The sequence below is a fragment of the Macrobrachium rosenbergii genome, chromosome 1 (assembly GCF_040412425.1).
Source record: "Macrobrachium rosenbergii isolate ZJJX-2024 chromosome 1, ASM4041242v1, whole genome shotgun sequence".
Taxonomy (NCBI): Eukaryota; Metazoa; Arthropoda; class Malacostraca; order Decapoda; family Palaemonidae; genus Macrobrachium; species Macrobrachium rosenbergii.
Genome location: NC_089741.1, coordinates 28216169 through 28237542, shown reverse-complemented (window position 1 = coordinate 28237542; position 21374 = coordinate 28216169). Strand labels below are relative to the sequence as shown.

Below are 21374 nucleotides of genomic sequence, written 5' to 3'. Positions count from 1 at the left end.
GAATGACCAATTTAACAAGTAATTCTTTATAGCAGCTGACAAAAAATGTAACCTCTTAGTAAGATGTTCGTGAAAATCTTAGGATTTGATCCCATGAGAGAGAGAGAGAGAGAGATTACCGCCTTAGTAAGATGTTCGTCAAAATCTTAGGATTTCATCCCATGAGAGAGAGAGAGAGAGAGAGAGAGAGAGAGAGAGAGAGAGAGAGAGAGAGAGAGAGAGAGAGAGAGAGCGAGAGGAATATTTCGGACGATCAATCACGGTCTAGACTGACCAATTTAATAAATGATTCTTTTTAGCAGCTGACAAAAAAGGTTACCCCTTTAGTGAGAGGTTCGTGAAAATCTTACGATTTGAACCCAGAGAGAGAGAGAGAGAGAGAGAGAGAGAGAGAGAGAGAGAGAGAGAGAGAGAGAGAGAGAGAGAGAGAGGCATCATTAAAGTTTTCTGGTTTTCATTGTAAGTTGAAATCTTTCAGAAGCCGATCAGATCCCATTCGGCGTTCCCCTCGAAGGGCTCAGAAGTTATATCATAGAGAATCCGATTCCTTTTTGTATTTCTTATTTTTTTATAATCATTATTGGGCTTAGGAAGGTTTCCTTTTATATACACCCCGTGTTTGTTCCGTTGCAGATGGTGAAAGTTTCCCTGCCCTCTCTCTCTCTCTCTCTCTCTCTCTCTCTCTCTCTCTCTCTCTCTCTCTCTCTCTCTCTCTCTCCCGGTGCTCTCAGTATTGCGACATGTGTGTGGCGTTTTTATCATCCACTATTTTCAATTTTTTTTTATTCATGTTCCTGTGCGTGGCGTTTACTGCATCGTATGCATTTTGAAGTGTTTTGTTGAGTTAATTATGTGATTATATATATATATATATATATATATTATATAAATATATATATATATATATATATATATATATATATATATATATATATATATATATATATATATATATATATGTAACTTACATGTGTGTAGCAGTAATAATGCACCAGTGTTTTGATGACATTTCATCAAGGTAATTGGCGCCGTATAAAATTAAAAATAAAATTTAAAAATTAATTTAAAAGGAGTTTCATGTAAAAAATATATACAGTGTACATACATAACCATATATCTTCATATGTACTATACATAATACACACACACACTGCTATGCATATGATTTAAAAATGCAACTAATGATGTGGAAGCTTTCTGCACGGAGTTTCATCCACGGTTCAGTAATTTATGTATAAATGGGCATTTGTGTGCCTAATTGATCCTTACGTGTATAAGCACAAACTTAAATCGTAATATTTGTGTAGTTCTTAGCAATAACAAGATGGCTTCATTAATATTTAGAGTATATGGTTATTCACTTTGCCTTAAACTGACCTGTTTGCAGAGAGAGAGAGAGAGAGAGAGAGAGAGAGAGTGCTTATTATTTTTATCATTGCAGAGACCAATTCCTGAAAAGATTGGTTAAGTGAGATTTTTATTATCTCAAAAGACTAATCACTAAAGAGAGAGAGAGAGAGAGAGGTTATTTTGTTATCCCAGAAGACCAATTCCTGAAAATTGTGTGTGTGTGTGAGAGAGAGAGAGAGAGAGAAGATTTTATTATCTCAAGAGACCAATTCCTAAAGAGAGAGAGAGAGAGAGAGAGAGAGAGAGGTTATTTTTATTATCTCAAAAGACTAATTCCTAAGAGAAAGAGAGAGAGAAAGGGTTATTATTATTATCTCAAAAGACCAATTCTCTGAAAAGAGTTAGAGAGAGAGAGAGAGAGAAAAGAGAGAAAAGCTTTTTCTAAATCTCCTTCCTTCCAACAGTAAGTATCAAACTGTAATCTCCGCCGTAATGCCTGACACATTTAGTATCATAAAATCCCTTTTTATTGGTTTCCTACGGGGCCCAGGACAATATTCGCCCTTTGAGGCAACTATAGAGAGGAAAGTGTCCGAACCTGGCTAAAACCGAGGGCCACTTCTTTCCCATTATCCAGGGCCACTTATTTCCCATTATCTAACCTTTTCTTTTTTTCTTTTTACTTTGGTTGTTTTCCGATGGGAGAAGGTACGAGGAATTATATACACTATATATATATATATATATATATATATATATATATATATATATATATATATATATATATATATATATATATATATATATATATATATATATATGTACATATACAGTATATATGTATTACTTATAGTTAGGTGGTTTCAAATAGAGGTGCTATGTCCCCCGACTTACTGTAGGTACTTTGGGATGAAGTTGCTAGCCACATACCCTATTCCACCCTGCTCATAACCCACCACTGCCGAACCTTGGTCCTTTCTATTGTAAGGCGAGTATTGTTTCCAATACTATTTGATTTTTTCTTATTTTCACTGATTATTTGATCAAAAGAAGCTCTTAATGATAGTGTCATTATCCTCAAGACGATTAAATTATCGTTATATGAATAATAAGATACAGTTTTAAGAGTATACTAAGCTGCTTAATCTTATGACTGTAACTCGTCGGTTTGGTACTTTATAAGAAAAGGATCCTGCAGTCTGCTTTACTCTATGTACTATGGCGGTGTGTTTCGGTAATTATCCAGCGATTTCGAGGAATGTTTCTGTGTATCTTTGGGTGGGGATATATATATATATATATATATATATATATATATATATATATATATATATATATATATATATATATATATATATATATATATATATCTATATGTGTATATAGTGTGCATATATATATAATTATATATTTATATTTATATATTTATTGTATATACAGATATATATATATATATATATATATATATATATATATATATATATATATATATATATATGTGTATATATATAATCTATATTTATATTTATATTTTCAGTTCTACAGATATATATATATATCTATATATATATCTATTTATATATATTTATATATATATATGTGTGTGTGTATTAATAAATAAATAAAATATATATATATATATATACATATATATTTATTTTCAATTCTGACCGGTTGAGATATATCTATGTATATCTATCTCTATATATATGAGTGTGTGTATTAATAAATAAATAAAATATATATATATATATATATATATATATATATATATATATGTACATGTATATATATTTATATCATATCTATATATATAGATAGATAGATAGTTAGATAGATATATCTCAGCCGGTGAGAATTGAAAATAAAAATTTCTTCACCTGCGAATGGATCTGTCAATTTGTCAGTGTATGGGAGTTCTGAGAAGACTTCCCTTCAAAGCAAAACAAATAAATTAATATGATTTAAGTTGGTGCTTACCCCGTCTTCCTACCCCTTCCCACTCGCCCCCTCGGAAAAAAAAAATCCCAAATAAATCGGAGAAGTAGAAATTCGATCGTGGGTCCTTTTATTCGCGAGAGATTAAGCCGAAGCAATATTGCTCTACATTCACAAAGAATCTGAGGAATGCCCGGGCGAAATTCATTTATTTTTCGACCGTGAGATTCGCCCGGGCCATGATGCTGTTGCTGCTGCTGCAGCTGCATGCTTCGGCACTAACCCTTCCGCTGTTTAAGCTTACGGACGCGGACCGAAATAGATAATATGCAAGCGCAGATATTCACATGGTGCGTCTGTTTACTACTGACGCCACCGCGCGGTTTCGTTTTTCAGTATTCTTCGTAGGTTATCGGGGATTTGCGTTTAGGGAGCATTACGGTGCCTTTTTAAATACTCGTCCCGATAGGTCGCGGATTTCTTGAGTCGAAGGTGAATTCGCTGTGAGGAGAAGGTCGCGAATTTCTTGTGGCTTTCAAGAAGAATTCACTGAAAGTAAAATGACGCGAATTTCTTTTGGCTTTCAAGAAGAATTCACTGAAAGTAAAATGACGCGAATTTCTTTTGACTTTCAAGAAGAATTCACAGAATTCACTGTGAGTAAAATGACGCGAATTTCTTTTGGCTTTCAAGAAGAATTCACTGTAAGTAAAATGACGCGAATTTCTTTGGCTTTCAAGAAGAATTCACAGAATTTACTGTGAGTAAAATGACGCGAATTTCTTTTGGCTTTCAAGAAGAATTCACTGTAAGTAAAATGACGCGAATTTCTTTTGGCTTTCAAGAAGAATTTACCTAGAGCAAAATAATTCTTTTCAGTTTTCATTCTTTCATTAGGTCGTTAAATAAATGCTGTCACGAATACCATTGCTCGTTATATCTTCGTTATGCTCACATTTCGTAAACCCTCTACTGATTCTCATAGATCCAGAAATGAAAGGCTTCAGCAAAATTTGTACCAACCGTTTTCTACAGATGCTGACAAGAGGCAGAACTTGTGATTCTGCATCGACCACAATACCCCACGCCTCTTGGTGGTGGTGGTGTCGTCGTAGTGGCTTCCGGGATAGGGGGATTCTGTGAAGCGATGGGAGACAGAGAGAGAGAGAGAGAGAGAGATAGAGAGAGAGAGAGAGAGGAAGGGAAACGAGGAAGGGGTATCTCCGTTGTAATTTGCTGCCAGTTTCCACTCTGAAACGCCTGAAATGGACCAATTCCACGGCGTAATGGGCCGTCAGAAGGCTGGGGGCGGCCGTGATTGCATGCAGCCACCAGCCCCGAGGCCCTTAAAGAGGTGCGCAAGAACCGCAAGAACCGTAGACACCAGACTCATGCCAAAACAGCGCGAGGGACAAAAATAAAAAAAAAAAAAAACACGACGTTCGCCGGACGCGCGGTTTGTTTATGCGTGAATATATATGAAAATCCCTGGGCCATCGGCGCGCCGGTAAAACGAGAGCTACTTTGGCCGAGTTGTTTCGTTCTTGATGTATTCTTCATTCGGTCATGATGAGACTTTGATTGTGCTTTGCGGGAGCGGAAATTGCTTTGCCGTCGGACACTGCCGCCGCAACTTTGACATTTTGCGTTCGTGGCGGCTGCGGCGGCGGCGGCGGCGGCGACGGTGGTTGGTGGTTGGTGGTAGTGTTGCTTTACGTCCTTCCTTTACCCGCAAGAGAATGTTGTTGTTGTTGTTGTTTTTGCTCTTGCGCTGGCCTTATGCCAGCACCAGTTTTGCTCGAACCAGCAAAAAGATTTTTCTCTCTCTCTCTCTCTCTCTACTCTCTCTCTCTCTCTCTCTCTCTCTCTATATATATATATATATATATATATATATATATATATATATATATATATATATATATATATATATATATATACAATCATAAAGGTACAAATGTCGCTTAATATCAAATTCACGCTACCTCGGGAATATCTCCGATGGAGAACACAGTGGTAACGTCAACTGGAGTCGCTGAATAGGTTCGTGTCGAGGGTTCGTGTCCCGGCGGTACCAATCCATTTATCACTTATATAAATTCCCCTTCGGTGATAATTCTCCATCGGAGATATTCCTGAGGTAGCGTGAATTTGATATTAAGCGACATTTGTAGCTTCATGATTGTATATATATCACGGTGTGATAAAAAATTTCATATATATATATATATATATATTATATATATATATATATATATATTATATATATATATATATATATATATATATATATATATATATATATATATATATATATATATATATATATATATATATATATATATATATATATATATATATATATATATATATATATATATATATGTATATATGTATATGTATAAAGATTATTATTCTCTGATGGTGGGACCGTATTAATTCCAAAATTTCTGAATTTCTCAGACGAGAATTTGTGCTTCTTCTTCTTCTTCTTCTTCTTCTTCTTCTTCTTCTTCTTCTTCTTCTTCTTCTTCTTCGTGTGTCGAAGGAAGGTGACTCGTGGGACTTGAAAGCGGATTTTCAAAAGCTGGCGAACGTTGGTCTGTTATAAGAAGCGCGCTTTTACAACCAGTGCATATTACTTCTTTATTATAAAGCAAACTTTCAATACTAGGGGAGAGTGGTAATTTAACAAAAGCAGATTTTCAAAGTTCATCATTTATTTTTTGTGACTGGGGACTTTTTAGACGAGGGAAACTCATTTTTTTTTATCAAAAGTAGACTCTCAAGACAGGAAATACTGACTTATGATTAAAATCAGTGAATTGGCATATGATTGGCGGACTTTCAAGGTTGACTGATTGGTATATGACCTAAAGCAGACTTTCAGATTTGACGGTAATTGACTTATGATTGGAAACGGACGGACTTTCTAGGCTGACATAAAGTGGTGTATGACTGAAAGCTGATTTTCAAGTTTTACGTGTATGGTCTGTGATTAAAAGTGGACGGACTTTTAAGGTTGATATAAATTGGTGTATGATTTAAAGCATACTTTCAAGTTTTACATGACTGATCTGTGAATGGAAACGGGCGGACTTTCAAAGTTGACATGAAAAGGTTTATGACTGAAAGCATAATTGGTTTATTAATGAAAGCATAATTGGTTTATTAATGAAAGCAGGTTCCAAGTTTTGCGTAACTGGTCTATGAGTGAAAAAGGGCGGACTTTCAACTTTGACATAAATTGGCTTATGACTGACAGCAGGTTTTATCAGGTTTGGCACGAATAGGTTTATGATTGAAAACGGATTCAATTGGTTTATGATCTAAAGTAGAGGTTCGAGAGGTTGTGTGAATGAAAATACGTGTCGAAGGCATTCATATTATTTTTAATTAAGAGGTAACGTTTTTAGAATTATGCATTTTTTTCCTATAAGATTTTTTTAAACCTTTGTCGTCATTAAGTAGAAATTGTTGACAGTTCTATGAAGGTTGCGATTCCATTAGTCAAAGATTGATTTTTTACCTTTGAGCAGGACCCACTTCCTACCTCTGAGGTATTTCTACTCAAAAGTCAGCTACCGAGGATTCTCATCGGTGAATACGCAGTAATTTTTCCAGTGTTGGATCACCATTCAAAATATATTAATTGCATTCTAAGAAGTGAGGAAAAGTAACCAGGACGGTGACACACTTCTGGAAAGCAATTTAATTTCCATATAAAATAAAACTAAAAAAGAAACATAATCTTAGTATATTTGAATACTCCCAAAAGCAGAAAAGCATCTGGAAGCCCTTTTACCATTTAAAACTGTTAAATAAACTTCACACAATTCCAGACACACCTCAGGAAAGCAGCTTAATTTCCTTATAAAATAAAACTAAAACAGAAACGTAATCTTAAGTAGTTTGGATACTTACCCAAGACAGCAAAGCATCTTGAAGACGTTCTAACAGTTTAAAGCATCTTGAAGACGTTCTAACAGTTTAAAGTATAAAAAGAAACTTTACACTCTTCAAGACACACCTCTGGCAAGGAACTTAATTTCCATATAAAATTAGACTAAAACAGAAAGGTAATCTTACGTATTTTTTTTCAATAAGTACCAAGGGCAGCTAAGCGTCTTGAACAGTTAACACTGTAAAACAAACTTAACACACTTTCAGACACACATTTGGAAAGCAACTAAATTTCCATATAATGTTAAGCTAAAACAGAAACGTAATCTTTGTACTTTTAACCTTCCAAATGCAACAAAGCATCTTGAAATCGTCCGAACAATTAAATGTAAAAAAAAAAAGGATAGAAACAAACTTTACACTCTTCCAGACGCAAGTCTGGAAAGCAACTTAATCTCCATATAAAACTAAACTCAAACAAAGAAGTGATTTTGAAGTAGCTGTTTAATACCTACCAAATGCGGCAAAGCATCTTGAAGTCGGTCGGACAGTTAAAAGCAAAGAGGAAAAAAAAAGTATAAAAGCAAACTTTAAATTCTTCCAGACGCAAGTCTGGAAAGAGGAACTCCTTTTAAATCTCCGACTTACTGATGACTGTGAAGTTGATTATGGTGTTCTTTGTGGGGGAGAGCAGATAGTCCACCCTGCAGCGGTATCTCGCCTGGTCTCTGTCTTGGACGGGGTAAATCTCCAGGTGAGCCCCTGGGGCCGCGCTGGAACCCCAGGAGTTTCCGGGAAGAAACTTGAAGTAGGCCCGCTGTTCCAGCAGCATCTCGTCGCTCCAGTGCTTCCCCTTCTCGATGCTGCTGCCTCTGGCGTCGAAACTGGAATGGCGATTTGGAAAAAGAAAGTGTGTGAGGCGAGGTGTCGCGTCATTTAATTTTCAGTTTATGTTCCAGGTTGCAACTGGAAAGATGTGATGAAAAAAAAATTGGTCGGTTATTGTTCATTAATACTGGAAAGAGTTGTGGAATATTTATTTTCACTGATTTATTACTTTTAAAACTTGAAAGACAGGGGGAAAGTATTTCCATTTATAATGACAGCGGAAAAATATTTCCAGTAAATTTCACTTTTGAAACTTAAAAGACAGTGGGACAATATTCTGTCGTTTAATGCCATATTTCATTTATTGTTGCTTATGAAACTGCCAAGGAATGCTAAATATACTTTCAAATTACTGTTACTTTCTTAGGAAAGGCAGTGGAAAATAGTATTTTAAATTATTTTTGCTTTTGAAACTGGAAGGAAAATCTAAAAATTAGTCTTGAAACTGAAGATGCGATTGCAAATAAAATAAGTAAAAAATGAGCCGAAGTTTCATCGGCGCAATCGATTTTTCTGTACAGCCCGCTACAGGGTATGATAAGGGCCACCAAAAATAGATATATCTTTCATTGTTCTCGGTATAATGCTGTTTGAGCCCGCGACCCGTGAAACTTTAACCATGGATCGGTGGTGGCCTGTCCTATATAGTTACCAGAAGCACGATTATGCCTAACTTTAACCTTAAATAAAATAAAATCTATAGAGGCTAGAGGGCTGCAATTTGGTATGTTTGATGAGTGGAGGGTGAATGATCAACATACCAATTTGAAGCCCTCTAGCCTCAGTAGGTTTCAAGATCTGAGGGCGGGCAGAAAAAAACGCGGACAAAATAAAGTGTGGACGCTCAAAGTCGGCACAATAGTTTTCTTTTACAGAAAATTAACTAGAGACTGAATTTGTGATTTTTATTCCTATTTAAAGTGAGTTTTAAAAGTGAAATAGTAATTAAAATGCGATTATATTCTGAATGAAAACATCTCAGATGTATTCATTGCGATTATATTCTGAATGAAAACATCCCAGATGTATTCATTCATAAAAATGTTCCCAATCACTGAGCATTCATTCTTTAAAGGCAGAGAAAAAGTTTACCCCCACGAACCTAAACTATAGAGAAAATGTTTCGATTTTCGAAGAAACATTATTTTACAGTGGAGAAAACAAGTGTTTTTGATTACTTTTGAGGATGGGGAAAATGTTCCCATTCATTCGTGTGCGGTTTTTTCTTTTTTTATTAAAGACTAAGAAAATTTGTATAATCTTTAAATGCGTAGAAAATATTTCAACTCGCTCAGTAAGCGGTGTTTTAAGGCGGTGAAAACGTTTCTGCTCGCTCCAGATGCGTTCAGTTGGATCCGGAAACAGCAACAAACGTGTCAGCTCTCACAGAATGCGTTTCCTCGAAGCGAAAAAACAAACGTTTTCGTGTTTTCTTTAAAAGAAAACCGTTGCACCGGCTTTGTCTGCCCGTCCGCACTTTATTCTGTCCGCACCTTTTCTGTCCGCCCCCCGATCTTCAAAACTACTGAGACTAGAGGGCTGCAAATTGGTATGTTGATCATCCACCCTTCAGTCATCAAACATACCCAATTGCAGCCCTCTAGCCTCAGTAGTTTTTATTTTATTTAAGGTTAAAGTTAGCCACAATCGTGCTTCTGGCAACGGTATAGGATAGGCCACCACCGGATCGTGGTTAAAGTTTCATGGGCCGCGGCTCATACAGCATTATGCCGAGACCACCGAAAGATAGATCTCTTTTCGGTGGCCTTGATTATACGCTGTAGTGGCTGTACAGAAAACACAATTGCGCCAAAGAAACTTCGGTGCATTTTTTCTTGTGTTTTGAAGATGCGTTATTTCGTGGCGAGGAAAATGTTTCCACTCGCTTGAGGCTAGGTTTGGTGTTCTGGGGAAACGAAAACATTTTTGCGGCATTGAGAATACGTTCTTTTAAGACGAAGAAAACAAACGTGTGCATTCTCCCAAGATGCGGGACGCGTTCTTTCGTGACTTCGAGAGGACGTTTCCACACACACTCAGGTTTTTGCCCGAGACCGAGAAAGTAGTTGTATCAGCTTGCTGCAGGTGCTTTCTTTCGAGGCAGAGAAAGCATTTCAAGAGGCGTACTTTCAAGGAGGAGAAAACAAACGTTTCCATTCTCTCAAGAGACGTTCTTCCGAGAAAAAAAAAAAAATGTTTACGCTTAAGCAGACTTCCCAACAAAGGAACAAGAAGAAGATACACATTGTCACACGCAAGCACGCACACACAAACACACACACACACACACAAAACTTGATGAAAACTACCCATTTCTATCACCACGGCCCTGCATGGGAGGGTCATTGAAACTCGCTGGAGCAAACACTGAAAAAAGAAAAAATAAATAAAAAAAAAAAGACCATTTTTGGTTTTCTGTCGATTTCGTTGACTCCTCGACAAATACCTCGGAGAAGGACAGACAGTCTCTTGGTGATATTTCATCTCGGTGCAGCAGTTCTCTCTCTCTCTCTCTCTCTCTCTCTCTCTCTCTCTCTCTCTCTCTCTCTCCTGCGATGAAACATAAATGGACAGATAGAGACAAGCGGCAGTAAGACATTGAGTGACGGGCAGAAGTACAAAGAGACAGACCAACAGACAGAGATAAAGAAAGACACTGAGAGACTGCAGACAGACAAAGGAAAAAGAAAGACACTGAGAGACTGCAGACAGGCAAAGGAAAAAGAAAGACACTGAGAGACTGCAGACAGGCAAAGGAAAAAGAAAGACACTGAGAGACTGCAGACAGGCAAAGGAAAAAGAAAGACACTGAGAGACTGCAGACAGACAAAGGAAAAAAAAGAAAGACACTGAGAAACTGCAGACAGGCAAAGGAAAAAGAAAGACACTGAGAGACTGCAGACAGACAAAGGAAAAAAGAAAGACACTGAGAGACTGCAGACAGGCAAAAGGAAAAAGAAAGACACTGAGAGACTGCAGACAGGCAAAGGAAAAGAAAGACGCTGAGAAACTGCAGACAGGCAAAGGAAAAAGAAAGACACTGAGAGACTGCAGACAGGCAAAGGAAAAAAGAAAGACACTGAGAGACTGCAGACAGGCAAAGGAAAAAGAAAGACACTGAGAGACTGCAGACAGGCAAAGGAAAAAGAAAGACACTGAGAGACTGCAGACAGGCAAAGGAAAAAGAAAGACACTGAGAGACTGCAGACAGGCAAAGGAAAAAGAAAGACGCTGAGAGACTGCAGACAGGCAAAGGAAAAAGAAAGACGCTGAGAAACTGCAGACAGGCAAAGGAAAAAAGAAAGACACTGAGAGACTGCAGACAGGCAAAGGAAAAAGAAAGACACTGAGAGACTGCAGACAGGCAAAGGAAAAAAGAAAGACACTGAGAGACTGCAGACAGGCAAAGGAAAAAGAAAGACACTGAGAGACTGCAGACAGACAAAGGAAAAAGAAAGACACTGAGAGACTGCAGACAGACAAAGGAAAAAAGAAAGACACTGAGAAACTGCAGACAGGCAAAGGAAAAAAGAAAGACACTGAGAGACTGCAGACAGACAAAGGAAAAAGAAAGACACTGAGAGACTGCAGACAGGCAAAGGGAAAAAGAAAGACACTGAGAGACTGCAGACAGGCAAAGGAAAAGAAAGACACTGAGAGACTGCAGACAGGCAAAGGAAAAAGAAAGACACTGAGAGACTGCAGACAGGCAAAGGAAAAAGAAAGACACTGAGAGACTGCAGACAGGCAAAGGAAAAAGAAAGACACTGAGAGACTGCAGACAGGCAAAAGGAAAAGAAAGACACTGAGAGACTGCAGACAGGCAAAGGAAAAGAAAGACACTGAGAGACTGCAGACAGGCAAAGGAAAAAGAAAGACACTGAGAGACTGCAGACAGGCAAAGGAAAAGAAAGACACTGAGAGACTGCAGACAGGCAAAGGAAAAAGAAAGACACTGAGAGACTGCAGACAGGCAAAGGAAAAGAAAGACACTGAGAGACTGCAGACAGGCAAAGGAAAAAGAAAGACACTGAGAGACTGCAGACAGGCAAAGGAAAAGAAAGACGCTGAGAGACTGCAGACAGGCAAAGGAAAAAAGAAAGACACTGAGAGACTGCAGACAGGCAAAGGAAAAAGAAAGACACTGAGAGACTGCAGACAGGCAAAGGAAAAAGAAAGACACTGAGAGACTGCAGACAGGCAAAGGAAAAAGAAAGACACTGAGAGACTGCAGACAGGCAAAGGAAAAAGAAAGACACTGAGAGACTGCAGACAGGCAAAGGAAAAAGAAAAACACTGAGAGACTGCAGACAGGCAAAGGAAAAAGAAAGACACTGATAGACTGCAGACAGGCAAAGGAAAAAGAAAGACACTGAGAGACTGCAGACAGGCAAAGGAAAAAGAAAGACACTGAGAGACTGCAGACAGGCAAAGGAAAAAGAAAGACACTGAGAGACTGCAGACAGGCAAAGGAAAAAAGAAAGACACTGAGAGACTGCAGACAGGCAAAGGAAAAAAGAAAGACACTGAGAGACTGCAGACAGGCAAAAGGAAAAAGAAAGACGCTGAGAGACTGCAGACAGGCAAAGGAAAAAGAAAGACACTGAGAGACTGCAGACAGGCAAAGGAAAAAGAAAGACACTGAGAGACTGCAGACAGGCAAAGGAAAAAGAAAGACACTGAGAGACTGCAGACAGGCAAAGGAAAAAGAAAGACACTGAGAGACTGCAGACAGGCAAAGGAAAAAAAAAGAAAGACACTGAGAGACTGCAGACAGGCAAAGGAAAAAGAAAGACACTGAGAGACTGCAGACAGGCAAAGGAAAAAGAAAGACACTGAGAGACTGCAGACAGACAAAGGAAAAAGAAAGACACTGAGAGACTGCAGACAGGCAAAGGAAAAGAAAGACACTGAGAGACTGCAGACAGGCAAAGGAAAAAGAAAGACACTGAGAGACTGCAGACAGACAAAGGAAAAAGAAAGACACTGAGAGACTGCAGACAGACAAAGGAAAAGAAAGACACTGAGAGACTGCAGACAGACAAAGGAAAAGAAAGACACTGAGAGACAGCAGACAGGCAAAGGAAAAGAAAGACACTGATAGACTGCAGACAGACAAAGGAAAAAGAAAGACACTGAGAGACAGCAGACAGACAAAGGAAAAGAAAGACACTGAGAGACAGCAGACAGGCAAAGGAAAAAGAAAGACACTGAGAGACTGCAGACAGACAAAAGGAAAAGAAAGACACTGAGAGACTGCAGACAGACAAAGGAAAAGAAAGACACTGAGAGACTGCAGACAGACAAAGGAAAAAGAAAGACACTGAGAGACAGCAGACAGGCAAAGGAAAAAGAAAGACACTGATAGACTGCAGACAGACAAAGGAAAAAGAAAGACACTGAGAGACAGACAGAGACAAAGAAAAACACTGAGAGACCAGACAGACAGAGTTAGAGACACTGGGAGACATCTGGTAGACAGAGGCAAAGAAAGACACTGGAGAGACAGCGGACACACTGTAATAAGAAAAGATGTGAGAGGCACCAGGCGAACATGGACAAAGAAACGCAACGATAGACAGCAGACTGGCACAGAGAGAGAGAGAGAGAGAGAGAGAGAGAGAGAGAGAGAGAGAGAGAGAGAGAAAGGGTGCACATTCTCCAGACACTGTTCTGTTCCCCGTTCAGACTTCGGCTGGAAAAATTCTATCTCTATTCCGTCGAGTCCCAAGTTAGCTCCTAGACGTCGAATGATGATATCCCCTTTCGACCTCAGTCATTGGAAAAAGAAATTCCCTCTCTCTCTCTCTCTCTCTCTCTCTCTCTCTCTCTCTCTCTCTCTCTCTCTCTCTCTCTCTCTCTTTGTGCTCCTTTTTTGATTGGGAAGGTTGATGTCTTCTCTGTTTGTGTGTTTACACAGCGAAGACAACATTAAAGGACCCTCTTTTGACATGTCGGTTGACAAGAAAGCGTCCTCTCACGAGAGAGAGAGAGAGAGAGAGAGAGAGAGAGAGAGAGAGAGAGAGAGAGAGCGGGGGACGAATCTCTCACAAAGTGTTAAATGAGATGTCTTGCGTTGCAAAGACACGCACAAGTTACTCGCTGTTCTGTCGATGACTACAAAGTAAGATGAGTTTGGTTGAAGTTGTTGGTTTAATTATTAAAGTCGAACAGCAGTAGTAATATATGTAGCTGTATCATGATGATTGGTTAAGATGATGTCAATAGTAATGGTATAACTACTAATGAATATGGATGTTATTTCTTCTAAGGAAAAAAATTCATCCTTTGTCATGAATTTTTATGTATGGCAATTTGCTAGGTTTTCTGCTCAAAATAAAAAAAAAATAAAATAAAAAAACAGATCCGATGTACGACATTATTTAACCTTTTTATTTGTGTATCTTTTCCCTTTAAGAAGAAAGCAAGCCATATGAAACATATTTCATCCATGGCAGTTAAGTAAATTTACTTTTTCAAAATTAAATCCTTTCAGATCAAATTTCATTCATAGCTATTAATAAGAGAATGAGATAGTGCAATAAAGTAATCCTAAAAGCTTCTTTCATGCAGAGCGTTCACTTAAATTTATTACTTACAATAATTTTTCTTTAAAAATATAGATTTTCTGAAAGCACCTTTGATGTCCACCACTCAATATTTAAACTTTTAATTTACTTACGATGATTGCTCAAGATCACGTGATTTTTAAATTTATGACTGACAATAATTTTTCTTTAAAAAAATTAGATCTTTTGAAAGCACCTTTGATATCTTCCACTCAATTTTTTAACTTTTAATTTGCCTAGGATGATTGCTCAAGATCACATGATTTTTAAATTTATGACTGACAATATTTTTTCTTTAAAAGAATATAAAAATTTCTTAAAGTACCTTAGATTTCTTCTAATCAATTTTTAAGCTTTTAATTCGCTTAGAATGATTGCTCAAGACCCCGTGATTTCTAGATTTTGATTTACGATGTGTTTTCTTTAAAAAAATATAAATCTTCTTAAATCACCTTTGAAGTCCACCACTCGATTTTTAAACTTTTTATTCACTTAGGATGATTGCTCAAGACCTCATGATTTCATCATGAGCAGGAAAAGATCGTTATGAGGTGCATGCTTGAGGCTTTATTGAGATGCGATGACCAGTGAAAGCAATGCTGGAATATTTCACCATTCCTTTGGCTTAACCTTCGTTTGTTGAAAGCCCTGCTTGAATAATGAAGGCTCGGATGATTGCACACGTGCCATTGCGGGAACATTGCGTGAAAGCAGCAAAATGAAGCAGTGATAGAAGGCTGGCTGAATTAATTGCATTCAGTGTTGCAACATTCCAAAACCAGGCCAAGGATGGTGAGTCATAGACCCCAGGATTTTGTTTTAAGCCCTTGTTGGACGAGCTGGTAAATGATACCTTTGTCTGGACCAGGCTTGTTGGAAACAAAGTATATGAGTGGGGTTTTGAGTTTCGTCTAGACCAGGCTTGTTGGACACTAGGTATAGGAGTGGGTTTTTGAAGTTCATCTTGACCAGGCTTGTTGGAAACAAGGTATAGGAGTGGGTTTTTGAGGTTGATCTAGACCAGGCTTGTAGTAAACAAGGTATAGGAGTGGGTTTTTGAGGTTGATCTAGACCAGGCTTGTTGGAAACAAGGTATAGGAGTGGGTTTTTGAGGTTCATCTAGACCAGGCTTGTTGGACACTAGGTATAGGAATGGGTTTTTGAGATTGATCTAGACCAGGCTTGTAGGAAACAAGGTATAGGAGTGGGTTTTTGAGGTTTATCTAGACCAGGTTTGTAGGAAACAAGGTATAGGAGTTGGTTTTTGAGGCTGATCTAGACCAGTCTTGTTGGAAACAAGGTATAAGAGTGGGTTTTTGAGGCTCACCTAGACCAGGCTTGTTGGAAACAAGGCATATGAGTGGGTTTTTGAGGTTGATCTAGACCAGGCTTGTTGGAAACAAGGTACGGGAGTGGGTTTTTAACGTTCATCTAGACCAGGCCTATTGGAAACAGGTACAAGGTGCGGGTTTTTGAGGTGGGAGTTGGTTGGAATCAGTGAAAACAGGACTAGGAAAATTCCAAAGCTTGACAGTCGACATCAGTGGCAAGAATTTTCACCAAAAAAGAAAAAAAAATTAATTTTCTTTGGTAATCATAATCATTAATTATTGCATCGTTGCGAGTTATCAGTTCATGTCTTCAGAAAACTATTGTAGAGCTGTAGCGTCTCTGATGGTCGCATAATGAAATAGCTTAATTTCAGTTCCCCGTTTGTGTATGTGTGTGTGTGCGTGTTTATTTTGACACCCTATTATTGGCCCTCAAGCTGGCTCATTTAGGTTTACATGTTAAAATTCCTTATTGTCAAACATGTTTTTTGACAACAGGTACATCTTTTTCATATATTTTGAACACATCTGTGCTTCTAGCTATATATATATATATATATATATATATATATATATATATAGTGTGTGTGTGTGTGTGTGTGTGTGTGTGTGTGTGTATATATATACTGTTATATATGTATGTATATATATATATATATATATATATATATATATATATATATATATATATATATATATATATATATATATAAATGAACAAAAGTTTCAGCCACGTAGGAAAGTGAAACAATGGAGAAGCTAAGTACTATCGTCATATTACCAAGACATGGTCACAGCAACTAAGGATGTACAGAGACAAGGTCATATATATGTATGGTAGACAAGTCGAAAGGCCTCGCAGCACTCCATTGTTTCTCTTTCCGTGAATTTTGTCTTTATATATATATATATATATATATATATATATATATATATATATATATATATATATATATATATATATATATATATATCATCTTCTAAATAATCGTTTTCGCCGGAGAAACATTCCTGTATTTCAGGACTTCGTCCTTCTTGACTTTACCAAAGAGGAATAATGATAAAATAGGTAATTCAGACCGGCCACTCTGAATTGAAGTCCCAGGTTCTGTTTTGGGTAACCGCATTTTCTTAGCTGTCAGTGACTGATAGTCCGTGATTGAGAACGCCATCTGTTGCACGGACTTTGAGCCACGTACTTGTAGTAGGTTTGGCAGAGGCTACATTCTTTAAGCGCTGTCACGAGCTACTTTCTCATGGCAGAGTCAGAGGCTACATTCTTCAAGCGCTGCCAGATTCTAATTAATGGTAGCACTGTTAAAAGATACTTTATTGTAGTGAAGTCAGAGGCTATACAATCTTCAAGCGCTGTGACATTCTTATGTGAATATATATAATGTACATATACATATATGTGTATATATATATGTATGTATATATATACATATACAATATATATATATATACATATATATATATATATTTATATAAATTTCTGACTCACATCAGGATCAAACCCAGGTCTTTCAATTGAAAGGCAAGGGATGCCCACTATGCCAATTGAAAGACCTGTCTTCGATCCTGATGTTTCAGAAATTTATGTCTTTTCCACACGTGATTGTGTATTGATTTTTTTCTATATATATATATATATATATATATATATATATATATATATATATATATATATATATATATATATATATATATATATATATATATATATATATATATATATATATATATATATAGGATGTTATGTTGTCGTTTCTAGAAAACTTCAATTTAAGGAGGAACAGGATAGCCAGAAGACGTGGTAAATTCCAGACATTATTATTTCTTAGAAATAACAGAGGCACAGCCGAGCTTTCGGGAATACATAACTTTTCCCATCATCAGGGTCACTTATCTATAGAATTACATAAAAATAAAAAGAAACAGTAAGAAAACTATACCGATTGACTAAATCTAAAAGTATTAAAACAGTTATATATAATTGACAAAACTTTAAAATACATAATAATATAAAGTAAAAAAAAAAAAAGGAACATAAAAACCTAAGTTAACCAAGCAATAAGAAATCACGTACCAAACAGAAATCGTCAAATAAAATCACTGAGAAGATAGATACTGAGAGAGAGAGAGAAGAAAAAAAAAAACAATGAATATTCAAAATGATAAAAAAAATGATAATGTAGTACAAAATACTGGAGAACCTACTGTTCATGTCGTAGTTAAATGACAACTGGGCGAGTTAGAAGACTGCAAATGGAAGAGGGTGAAATGGTGTGAGGAAAAAACTAAAAAGAAAAAAGCAAACTATGCAATGAACAATGGAACAGAGGTGGTTTGGCTATTGAGTGTTGGTGATTGTTGTTTAATATGGAGGGACTCTAAAAGGGAAGCGAATGGCTATTTTTGTTTGCCCAAGTATTTGAAAATCACTGTATTGTATGTGATGGTGGCAAGATATAGCATGAAGTCTAATGGCACTATTTTCTTTTTGCTTAAAGCTAAGCCTGTACGGTGGCTGACACCCCTATGAGAGTCGATGCGCACCTCAAGTAGGCGCAAGTACATCCACATAAGTCCCAAAATTACATTTTGGGCAATTAAACTTGTAAACAATGCAGGTACGCATCAACTCCGGGAGGGTGTCTTTCACGCGGAACAGTCTTCCGATTGTAAGAGGGTTATTAAAGGTAAATCTGAAGTCAACATACGGATACAGATGGCTCAAGAATGACAATAATTTTCGTTTGATTAGGACAGAATCGTTAGTGAAGGGAAGGGAAACATACATTATCTTTTTGGGAACAGTGCAGACTACAGATTTTGGCTTAAAATATTGTCTAAAAATTCTTTAACGATTTTAGTGAACATGTTAAAGGGATAGCAATTATTCTTAAAATACCTCTCTAAAAACTGGACTTCTAGGTGAAAATTATTCCAATTGGAAAATAGTGCCATTAGACTTCATGCTATATCTTGCCACCATCACATACAATACAGTGATTTTCAAATACTTGGGCAAACAAAAATAGCCATTCCTTTTTCCCTTTTAGAGTCCCTCCATATTAAACAACAATCACCAACACTCAAAGCCAAACCACCTCTGTTCCATTGTTCATTGCATAGTTTGCTTTTTTCTTTTTAGTTTTTCCTCACACCATTTCACCCTCTTCCATTTGAAGTCTTCTAACTCGATGCCCAGTTGTCATTTAACCGTGGTAAATGGTATCCTGGGGTGGGAATACGACATGAACAGTAGGTTCTCCAGTATTTTGTACTACATTATCATTTTTTTTTTTTATCATTTTGAATATTCATTGTTTTTTTTCTTTCTCTCTCTCTCAGTATCTATCTTCTCAGTGATTTTATTTGACGATTTCTGTTTGGTACGTGATTTCTTATTGCTTAGTTAACTTAGGTTTTTATGTTCTTTTTTTTTTACTTTATATTATTATGTATTTTAAAGTTTTGTCAATTATATATAACTGTTTTAATACTTTTAGATTTAGTCAATCAGTATAGTTTTCTTACTGTTTCTTTTTATTTTTATGTAATTCCATAGATAAGTGACCCTGATGATGGGAAAAGTTACGTATTCCCGAAAGCTCGGCTGTGCCTCTGTTAATTTCTAAGAAATAATAATGTCTGGAATTTTACCACGTCTTCTGGCTATCCTGTTCCTCCTTAAATTGAAGTTTTCTAGAAACGACAACATAACCAGTTATCTGCGCCATAAATATGATGGATCCATTCTACGCACCTATCGAAAACTTGAATCCACCACTCGAAGATGGAAGAAGGCACAACTGGACCATGAATTTCTACTGTACTGCAAAATGGTGATATCGTTTCCTAACTTTGTGAGATTCAAACTCTACCGATCATCACTGTATAATTCTGAATTCTACCAAAGCGCTACGTTCTCTTCTGGATATAGAAATTGCCTCCAAAGTGAAATCTACAAGGAAATTGTCTTTATTAGTGAAGTCTCTTTCTTCTTCATTTTATGGTACACTTTCTCTTCTCGATGGATACTTCGTTAAACTTCTGCTGAACAGAACCATTAATAATTATTTAAACAATACCACTAAAGTGCATGAACGTAAATTACTTAAACTGGGTATTCACCAACCTAAGTTCATGACCCAAATAGTGTCATATTTAATTACTCTAGTTATACACTATCAAAAAGAAGAGTCTCTTTTAGCACTAGGCTTAGATTTTTTGTTTACCTAATTTTAAACCCAAATACTGTGATTTTTTCCTTGCGTTCGAAATGTTTTTCCATAATATTCGGTTTTACCTTCTCAAATTAATCTTGAAGCTGCACGTCAGTCCATACAGAACTTGGCTCATAAAACATTTTCCAGTCTCAAAACTAAAAATTGGTTTCCGTTTTTAAGTATGAAGATTTTCAGATTCTGAAGAAACTTGCTAATAAAATGACCTCATAATTTGTCGACCAGATAAAGGTAAAGGTGTAGTTATACTGAACCGCGATGATTACTTTTAAAAATGAATAGTATTTTGTCCGACCCCAGTAAATTCTCTGAAGTAGGTACTCCTCAATTTAGTACCGTTTTTAAAATTGAAGATAAAATTAATCGTACTTTGAAGCAGCAAAAGATGATTCCGCTATTCCTGAAAGCACCTATAATTCTCTTTTCAGTTCAGGATCTTCTTTTGCTACCTTATATGGACTCCTAAAGTTCACAAGAATGGCATTCCCCTTAGACCAATACTTGCCGCTTACAACTCACCTAATTTCAAATAGCTAAGTACCTGGTTCCCCTTCTCAGTCATATCACGAGTAACCGTTTCACCCTGCAAAATTCTTCTTCTTTTGTCCCTGACATTCTTGCGCAAAATCCACATACATTCATGGTTAGTTTTGATGTTCAATCCTTATTTACTAATGTCCCTGTTTTCCAGAAACCATTGATATTATCCTCAGAAAAATTATTCCCCACCCCAGATACCATTTACCACGGTTTTACCAGAAATAATTTCAAAAACTCTTAGAACTCTCGGTCATTGATACTCATTTTATTTTTAATGGGAAAGTTTATAAGCAAATAGATGGCATTTTATGGGCTCCCTATAGGACCTTCTTTCGCTAATATTTTTATGTGCCATTTAGAAGAACAATTCTTTAATCAGTGCCCAGATACTTTTAAACCCATATTTTATAGACGCTATGTAGATGATACTTTCTTACTTTTTACTGAAGAATGTCATGCCCAGTTGTTTTTAGATTTTATCAACTCGTTTCATCCAAATATTACTTTTACTATGGAAAAAGAATGTAATGGCCGTATTTCCTTTTTAGATATTTTGGTCTCTCGTTCTGAGGGAAATTTTACGACCGGCATCTTTAGAAAGA

At 36.7% G+C, this 21374-nt stretch overlaps 1 pseudogene; it reads right to left on the bottom strand.

Annotated features, from left to right (window-relative positions):
- LOC136839924 (hemicentin-1-like) overlaps nucleotides 1–21374 on the bottom strand; it is an 843194-nt pseudogene that overhangs the window by 237530 nt on the left and 584290 nt on the right.